The 8,787-nt window shown below is 37.1% G+C and overlaps 1 protein-coding gene across 8 annotated transcripts in view; it reads right to left on the reverse strand.

Annotated features, from left to right (window-relative positions):
* The window catches only part of ARFIP1 (ARF interacting protein 1), a 120,244-nt gene that overhangs the window by 90,721 nt on the left and 20,736 nt on the right, over positions 1–8,787 (reverse strand). The window lies entirely within an intron of this gene.

Below are 8,787 nucleotides of genomic sequence, written 5' to 3' on the forward strand. Positions count from 1 at the left end.
TACAAAAACTGGCCTGCATACTTCAGTAATCTTAAGCTCATAAGAAACAAAGAGATGAAACGTTGCATGAAAGAAGAGACTTCAAAGACAGCTAAGTACAATGTACACTATGGATTGGTTCACAAACAAGGAGAAAGACAGTTGCAGAGGACATTATTAGAACAACTGTGGGTTAAACAATAGCACTGTATCAATTTTCTAATTATATTTTCTAATTTTGATAAATATATTGAGATTATATAAGAGAAAGTCTTTGTTCTTAGAAAAAAAGGGACATGATATTTGAGAATCACCCTCAAATGGATCAAAAAGGAAGCTGTATATACATAGAGAGAAAATGTTCAGGTAAATGGAACAAAACAATAGCTGGTAAATCTGGGTAGAGTTTAAGTTTTCAGTATGAAATCTTATCATCAAAATTAAAAGTCTTTTAAAATAAAAATAACAAGTATGCAGCAGCCTATCATAGGCTTCATAATGCCAGACAAAGCGTGGACTTCATCCTGAGAGGGTAAGGGAGAAAGCAGCAGGAGAGCCTGATCAATTTATTTTAGAGAACAGTCTCATGGGAGGTTAGATTGAAGGGAAAGAAGGAAAAGACTCCATGTAGAAAAACTATTTAAGACACTATTTTACAGTTCAAGTAAGAAATAATAATGATCTAAATTAAGGTTGTGGGAATAGAAAAAGGTGGATTCAAGAATTATTTAAAAGGCAGAAGAGGGGTGCTTGGGTGGCTCAGTCAGTTGAGTGTCTGACTCTTGATTTTGGCTCAAGTCATGATCTCAGGGTCGTGAGATCACGAACCCCAAGTTGGGGTCCATGCTCAGCATGGAGTCTGCTTGAGATTCTCTCTCCCTCTCCATCTGCCCCTCCTGCTTACGCTTGCTCTCTCTCAAATAAATAAATAAATCTTAAAAAAAAAAAAGGCAGGAAAGACTTACAGAGTGATTGGATTGTGAAAGATAAAAAAGGAAGAAACATCTAGGATGACCTACGCCTCCTCCTGTGGTTTGGACAATTAGAAAGACAAACATGTCACTCACCAAAGTGGGAAAAGTGGAGGTTTATCTGGCTTTGGGAAAGTCAGAAAATGAGTTGTGTGGTAGACATTCTGAATTTGAGAATGTGGGGTATCCAAGTCCACCAGTACCTCAGGAATTTCAAAATACAGGTCCAGAGCCCCAGACTGAACACATAAATCTGGGAGTTACCAATATAGGGATGTCGATGGCAAGAACTGATAAGAGGGACAAGAGAAACTGAAGAGAAGCATTCAATGGAACATTAAAGGGCAGAGAACACTGCAAAAGAGATAGGGGGAGGGACAAATAGTTCACAATGCAGACACAGCAGAGAAAATTATAAGAGTAAAACTATGTGTTGTTTTAGTTTATAACAAATGTTCTGAAAGTGAAAAGTACAATAAACTAATACAACTTTATGCCATAAAGCAGGTAATATGAATATTCATTTGCCAAAAGATATACAAATATTCCAGCTATTATCTGTTCACTCTCTTACCCACAAAGAATGACCTACTCTTAGAAACATCATTTACTAAACATTAATCATAGAAGTAAAAATTAATAGCCAATACAAAAACTGGCAGAATAGGGCTCAAAACCAAAAACTCCATGTCATCTTCCTGGATAAAAACCATTCACAGTACTTCACTCACGCTTTAAACTGAAATTGAATTTGAGTTTAAATTTAAATTAAACACTCAAAGTAATTATACAAAAGACTTTGGGAAATAATTATGTCCTTTAGAAATAAAATTAGAATCTCTTCTAAGATTCATGTTATTTAAGGTTTGCTATGGTCTGAATGTTTGTATCCCCCACTCCCCAAATTCACATGTTAAAATCCTAACGCCCAATGTGAAGGTATTAGGAGGTGGGTCCTTTAGGAGGTGCTTAGGTCATGAGGGTAGAGCCCCTCATGAATGGGATTAGTGTTCTTAAAGACCCTAGAAGAGGGCCTTCACCAGAATCTGACTTTGCTGGCACCTGATCTTAAACTTCCAACCTTCAGAACTGTGAGAACTAAATTTCTGTTGTTTATAAGCCACCCTGTGTGCGTTTTGCTATAGCAGCCAGAATGGACTAAGATAAGGTCCTTTACAGTAGGGTCCAATGAACTTTTCAGGCTTTACTTCTCTTAACTTTAACCTTCTGAAGATCCTCTACTACTAAATCTACTTGCCATTTTTTTTTAAAGATTTTATTTATTTATTTGAGACAGAGAGAGAGTGAGAGAGAGAGGGGGAGAGGGGACGGAGGGAGGGAGAGGGAGAGAGAGAGAGAGAGCGCGTGTGCGCATGAGTTGGGGGAGGGGCAGAGGGAGAGGGAGAAGCAGGGAGCCCAATGCGGGGCTCGATCCCAGGACCCTGGGGTCATGACCTGAGCCAAAGGCAGACACTTAACCAACTGAGCCACCCAGGCACCCCACCACTCTGTTCTTCTTAACAAGGCCTACCCTCAGGAGAAACCAGAATATAACCTGCTTGGATATAATCAGCCCCTAACTGACCTCAGAAAGGGAAATAACCAAATCCAATACACTCTAGCTATCTTGTCCCACCTAAGCAAGGGAAAGAAAAACTGAGAAACACCTGTGAAGTTCACAGTCCGGAGGCACAGGCTCACTAAAAGATTGAGACCTAATCATAGGGCTATATAATGCTTCCCTTCTCCCATACTCTACAACCATATTGCTAAAGATCTTAAACAACAATTCCTTTTACATCCTATCTATCAGGAAAAAAATTATAAGGCCTACCCAAGGCAAAAAACACAATTTGAAGAAACAGAGCAAGCATCACAACCAGATATGGCAAAGATGTTGGAATTATCAGACAGGAATTTAAAACAACTATGATTAATATGCTAAGGGCTACAATGGACAAAGTAGACAGCATACATGAACAGATGGGCAATGTAAACAGAGATACAGAAATCGTACAAAAGAACCAAAAAGAAATGCTAGAGATCAAAATCACTATAACAGAAATGGGCTTATTAGATTAAATAATGATCTTGGAGTAGGCAAATATTTCTTAGGACACAAAAAGCATAAAATAATAAAAGAGAAACACTGATAACCTGGGCTTCATCAAAATTAAAAACTTGTCTTCAAAAGGTACCATTAAAAAAAATGAAAAGGCAAGCCACAGACTGGAAGAGAATAAATGTAATATATGTATCTGACAAATGACTGGTATTCAAGATATATAAATATGTATATAATTCACAATAATATACGAGTCTTACAATTTAGTAATAAGAAGACAAATAACTCAAAATATGGCTAAAATTTTAACAGGCACTTTACAAAAGAAAATCTATGATAGGCGAGTAAGTACATGAAAAGATGACCAACATCACTAATCATCAAGGAAATGAAATTTAAATCTAAATTAAGATACAACTATATACCCACTATAATGGGCTGAAGTTTAAAAAGACTGACAAGTGTTGGTAAAGTGTAGCTGGAATCTGCATAATTTACATGCTGGAGGGAATGTAAAAAAGTACTTCACTTGGAGAAATGTTTGGCAAATTCTTAAGAAAGTAAATATACACTTAACCATATGACTCAGCCATTCTACACCTAATCATTCACCACAGAAATTTAAAAAAATGTCCAGAAGAGACTTTTATGAGCATATTCACAGCAGCTTTATTCATAAGAGCCCCAAACTAGAAAAAAATGTCCATCAATAGGTAAATGGATAAATAAACTGTGGCATGTATACATAATGTAATATTCCTCAGCAACAGAAAGGAATGAATTCCTTATGTATGCAGTAACTGTTACTCTCAAAAAATGCTGAGCCAAAAAAAGCCTGACACAAAAGAAGACATACTAAATGATTTCATTTATATAGAATTCTAACACATACAAAATCTATTATGGCAGATCAGCTGTTACCTTGAGAGAGGGGGAGGGGAAGACTGACTACAAAGGGACACAGAAACTTTAGGATGATGGAAACATTATCTATCTTGATTATGATTATGGTTATGGTTTCCCAAGTTTATACATCTGTCAAAACTCATTGGACTGTATATTTAAATGGGTGCATTTTATCATATGAAAATTTCATCTTAAACTGTTTTCTTTTTTAAAGGGTAAAATTCCATTCTATCATCTCTAATGGTAAAGGATCCATTTCTTCTGTTAGCCCCAAATCCACCCAGAGAGCTCAATCTGGTGGGAGGAGGTTTATGGCCTGATCATAGTACCCACCTTTAAGGAAGGACTGACTTGCAGCTCTACAACCTAGTAGCAAATGAAGTTTGTCGTTTTCCAAAATATGTCTCCATGACAAAAATATATTAGAACAATACCCTCTCACTATGAAAATCACTACACAGTCCTAAGTGCTATTTACAGATATATATTCCCTATTTAAGCCAGTCTGAAAATCGTAAGCACTTGCATTCTAAGAGAGTATCTAAAAAATGGCATTGAAAAAAAAATCCCAGTTTCTCAGATCCAGTGACCCTTCTAGATCTTTTAAATCAGCAATCGAGGCAATAACTAGTTTGCCAAATCAGATTTTAGCCCAAGTATTGTGTGTGTGTATATATAATCCTGGCTGCCTAGCCACAGCCCCCTTCCAATGTTGGGGAAAGCCTCCACATTTTAAGGCCAGGGAAAGGTAGAGCCTGTGTCTTACTATATAAAAGCTCAAAATACCAGATAACCAAGCAACCATCCGGAGCCAGATTACTATAACATGGCTCATAAAACTGCTTACAGTCTGACCCCTACCTATTCCTCCAGCTGCTTCTCATACCATTCTCTCCTCCAACTCTCTCCAACTTGGCCAACTGGGCAACCAAATATCTACTAACTTCATCTTCACCCTCAGGATGCACAGTAACTCTTCTCCCTCTCTATTCAGTTCCTAGTCTATAGCCTTTTCTGTAGTTCCTGAAGACCTAGGCTAAAAGAAAAAAAAGCTCCTGTAATTTTTTCTGGCACAACTGATATTTTTCAAATTCTAATTCAAAATATATCTTGACATTAACATTTAAAAAGGCTTTACATATGACAGCATTTATAGATGAACACCCCATGGAAAATAAAAGATACAACATTAACAAAAGTTCACCCAGACTAAAAATCTATCTTAATAATGAAAGAGAAGGCATACTGGAAATATATTTCTTCCTGTTATCAATTTATTACATTATTAACGGTAAAACTTAATTTCTACAATGCTTAGCAACAAGGTAGAAACTTTCTAGAAAAGATGTAAAAGAACTTGTCATAGCCTTGGACTTCTGCAACTACACAAGGCACTGTATCTCCTAAAACACACACATTTAACATTGTTCTTTACTCCAATTTACCACTGAGCAAGCAAAAATAAAGTGATATAATAAGCTTGAAGTTTTTCCAATTCTTTCTTAAATCTACCATTTTAAAAAAGGTATTTGAAAATTCATTGAAAAGTACTGTGAAATATTTCCAGTGCTCAGTTCACTGGCTACATATATTCAATAGGTATATTGTTCTATCACTTAGCTATATTTTCTGCTAATTTAAGGGACTAAATTAAATTGTTAATTCCAGTCAATCTGAGACAAAAGAGCAACGAAGAAAGTGAACAGTGTGAAAAAAGAAGAGAAAGTAGCCAAAATATTTAACTCTAATTGTTCTAGTTATGGCTTCAAACAATGAAGGTTGCAGTGTTTAGTGGACTAATTATATGCATGTCAACAGAGACCATACTTTGTTCCAATACAAAAAGCACAAATGCCTTCTGTGTCAGATGAAATTATTTACATTTTTGTTTGCCTACCAAAAGAGAAAGTAATTATATTAAACTCATAATTCAAATAGTCTTTGAAATTTCCTTCTACATTAGTAAAAATATGACCTTCTTTAAAAAATAGTTAATGTATTTATTATAAAGTGTTAACTCAGCATGGTTCAAAAGTATTAGGTGAATAAACCTCCTGCATGAAGTTTCAGGAGAACGAGGCAATATATCAGAAAATATGGATTTAAGGACCAGCCTTACCTCTTTTTATAAGTTTATAAAAGTCACTTTATTTTCCCAAGTTTAAATTTCCTCCTTATAAAATGAGATTATTAACCTCACTATATATCATAAGAATCAAATAGGAAATTGCTGGGAAAACTGAAAACGCCATATTACATAAAGATGTCATAACTATAGCACACTGGTTTCAGCTCAGCTCCAATAGGACAAATATTGGAATAGGTCCATCAACACTAATACCTACCAGCACACCTACCCTTGCTAACTTTCTCACCATGGGTATCCTCACTATACTTTTCTAAAACAGACCAATATCAAGACAGAGTTGAAACTGAATCCAAATGTTATTGTTTGTAGCTTTGTTCTTTTTTATTTTATTCTATCTTTCTTGGCAATTTCATGATTTTAAAAGGAAGATGACTGGGCGCCTGGGTGGCTCAGTCAGTTAAGCATCTGCCTTCAGATCAGGTCATGATCTCAGGGTCCTGGGATCGAGCCCCTCATTGGGCTCCCTGCTCAGCAGTCTGTTTCTCCCTTTCCCGCTCCCCCTGCTTGTGCTCTCTCTCTCAAATAAATAAATAAAATCTTAAAAAAAAGGGGGGGGGGAGATGACTCTCAAACCTATTATAAAGAAATAGCTAAAGCAAATGTGGTAAAATCCAGATAATTATTGAATGTGGATGATGAGTATATGGGAATTCAATTATTTTTTTTTTAATTTTATTATGTTAGTCACCACACATTACATCATTAGTTTTTGATGTAGTATTCCACGATTCACTGTTTGTGTATAACACCCAGTGCTCCATGCAATATGTGCCCTCCTTAATACCCATCAACAGGCTAACCCATCCCCCCACCTCCTCCCCTCTAAAACCCTCAGTGTGTTTCTGAGTCCATAGTCTCTCCTGGTTCGTCTCCTTCTCCGATTTCCCCCGCTTCATTTTTCCCTTCCTACTATCTTCTTTTTTAAACATACAATGTATTATTTGTTTCAGAAGTACAGGTCTGTGATTCATCAGTCTTACACAATTCACAGCACTCACCATAGCACATACTCTCCCCAGTATCCATCACCCAGCCACCCCATCCCTCCCACCCCCCATCACTCCAGCAACCCTGTTTGTCTCCTGAGATTAAGGTCTCTTACAGTTTGTCTCCCTCTCTGGTTTCATCTTGTTTCATTTTTTCCTCCCTTCCCCTATGCTCTTGTCTTGTATCTCAAATTCCTTATATCAGTGAGATCATATGATACTTGTCTTTCTCTGATTGACTTATTTCATTTAGCCTAATACCCTCTAGTTCCCTGCACATCATTGCAAATGGCAAGATTTCATTTTTTTGATGGCTGCATATTATTCCATTGCATATATATATATACACCAAATCTTCTTTATCCCTTCATCTGCTGAAGGACATCTTGGCTCTTTCCATAGTTTGGCTACTGTGGACATTGCTGCTATGAACATTGGGGTGCATGTGCCCCTTTGGATCACTACATTTGTATCTTTGGGATAAATACCCAGTAGTGCAATTGCTGGGTCAAAAGGTAGCTCTATTTTCAACTTTTTGAGGAACCTCCACACTGTTTTCCAGAGTAGCTGCACCAGCTTGCATTCCCACCAACAGTGTAGGAGGGTTCCCCTTTCTCCACATCCTCGCCAACATCTGTTGTTTCCTGACTTGTTAATTCTAGCCATTATGACTGGTGTGAGGTGCTATCTCATTGAGGTTTTGATTTGGATTTCCCTGATGCCGAGTGATGTTGAGCACTTTTTCATGTGTCTGTTGGCCATTTGGATGTCTTTGCAGAAGTGTCATCTGCCCATTTCTTGATTGGATTATTTGTTCTTTGGGTGTTGAGTTTGAAAAGTTCTTTATAGATTTTGGATACTAGCCCTTTATCTGATATGTCATTTGCAAATATCTTCTCCCATTCTGTCGGCTGTCTTTTGGTTTTGTTGACTTTTTCCTTTGCTGTGCAAAAGCTTTTAATCTTGATGAAGTCCCAATAGTTCATTTTTGCCCTTGCTTCCCTTGCCTTTAAAGGCAATATGTCTAGGAAGAAGTTGCTGCAGCTGAGGTCGAAGAGGTTGCTGCCTGTGTTCTCCTCTAGGATTTTGATGGACTCCTGTCTCACATTGCGGTCTTTCATCCATTCTGAGTCTATTTTTGTGTGTGGTGTAAGGAAATGGTCCAGTTTCATTCTTCTGCATGTGGCTGTCCAATTTTCCCACCACCATTTGTTCAAGAGACTGTCTTTTTTCCATTGGACATTCTTTCCTGCTTTGTCGAAGGTTGACCATAGAGTTGAGGGTCCATTTCTGGGCTCTCTATTCTGTTCCATTGATCCATGTGTCTGTTTTTGTGCCACTACCGTACTGTCTTGATGACTACAGCTTTATAATAGAGTTTGGAGTCCGGAATTATGATGCCACCACCTTTGCTTTTCTTTTTCAACATTCCTCTGGCTATTCGGGGTCTTTTCTGGTTCCATATAAATTTTAGAATTATTTGTTCCCATTGAAAAAAGTTGATGGTATTTTGATATGGATTGCATTAAATGTGTAGATTGCTCTAGGTAGCATTGACATCTTCACAATATTTGTTCTTCCAATCCATGAGCATGGAATATTTTTCCATTTCTTTGTGTCTTCCTCAATTTCTTTCATGAGTATTCTATAGTTTCCTGAGTACAGATTCTTTGCCTCTTTGGTTAGACTTATTCCTAGGTATCTTATGGTTTTGGGTGCAATTGTAAATGG

Source organism: Leptonychotes weddellii, chromosome 2 (assembly GCF_054177405.1).
Source record: "Leptonychotes weddellii isolate Sample4059 chromosome 2, ASM5417740v2, whole genome shotgun sequence".
Classification (NCBI taxonomy): Eukaryota; Metazoa; Chordata; class Mammalia; order Carnivora; family Phocidae; genus Leptonychotes; species Leptonychotes weddellii.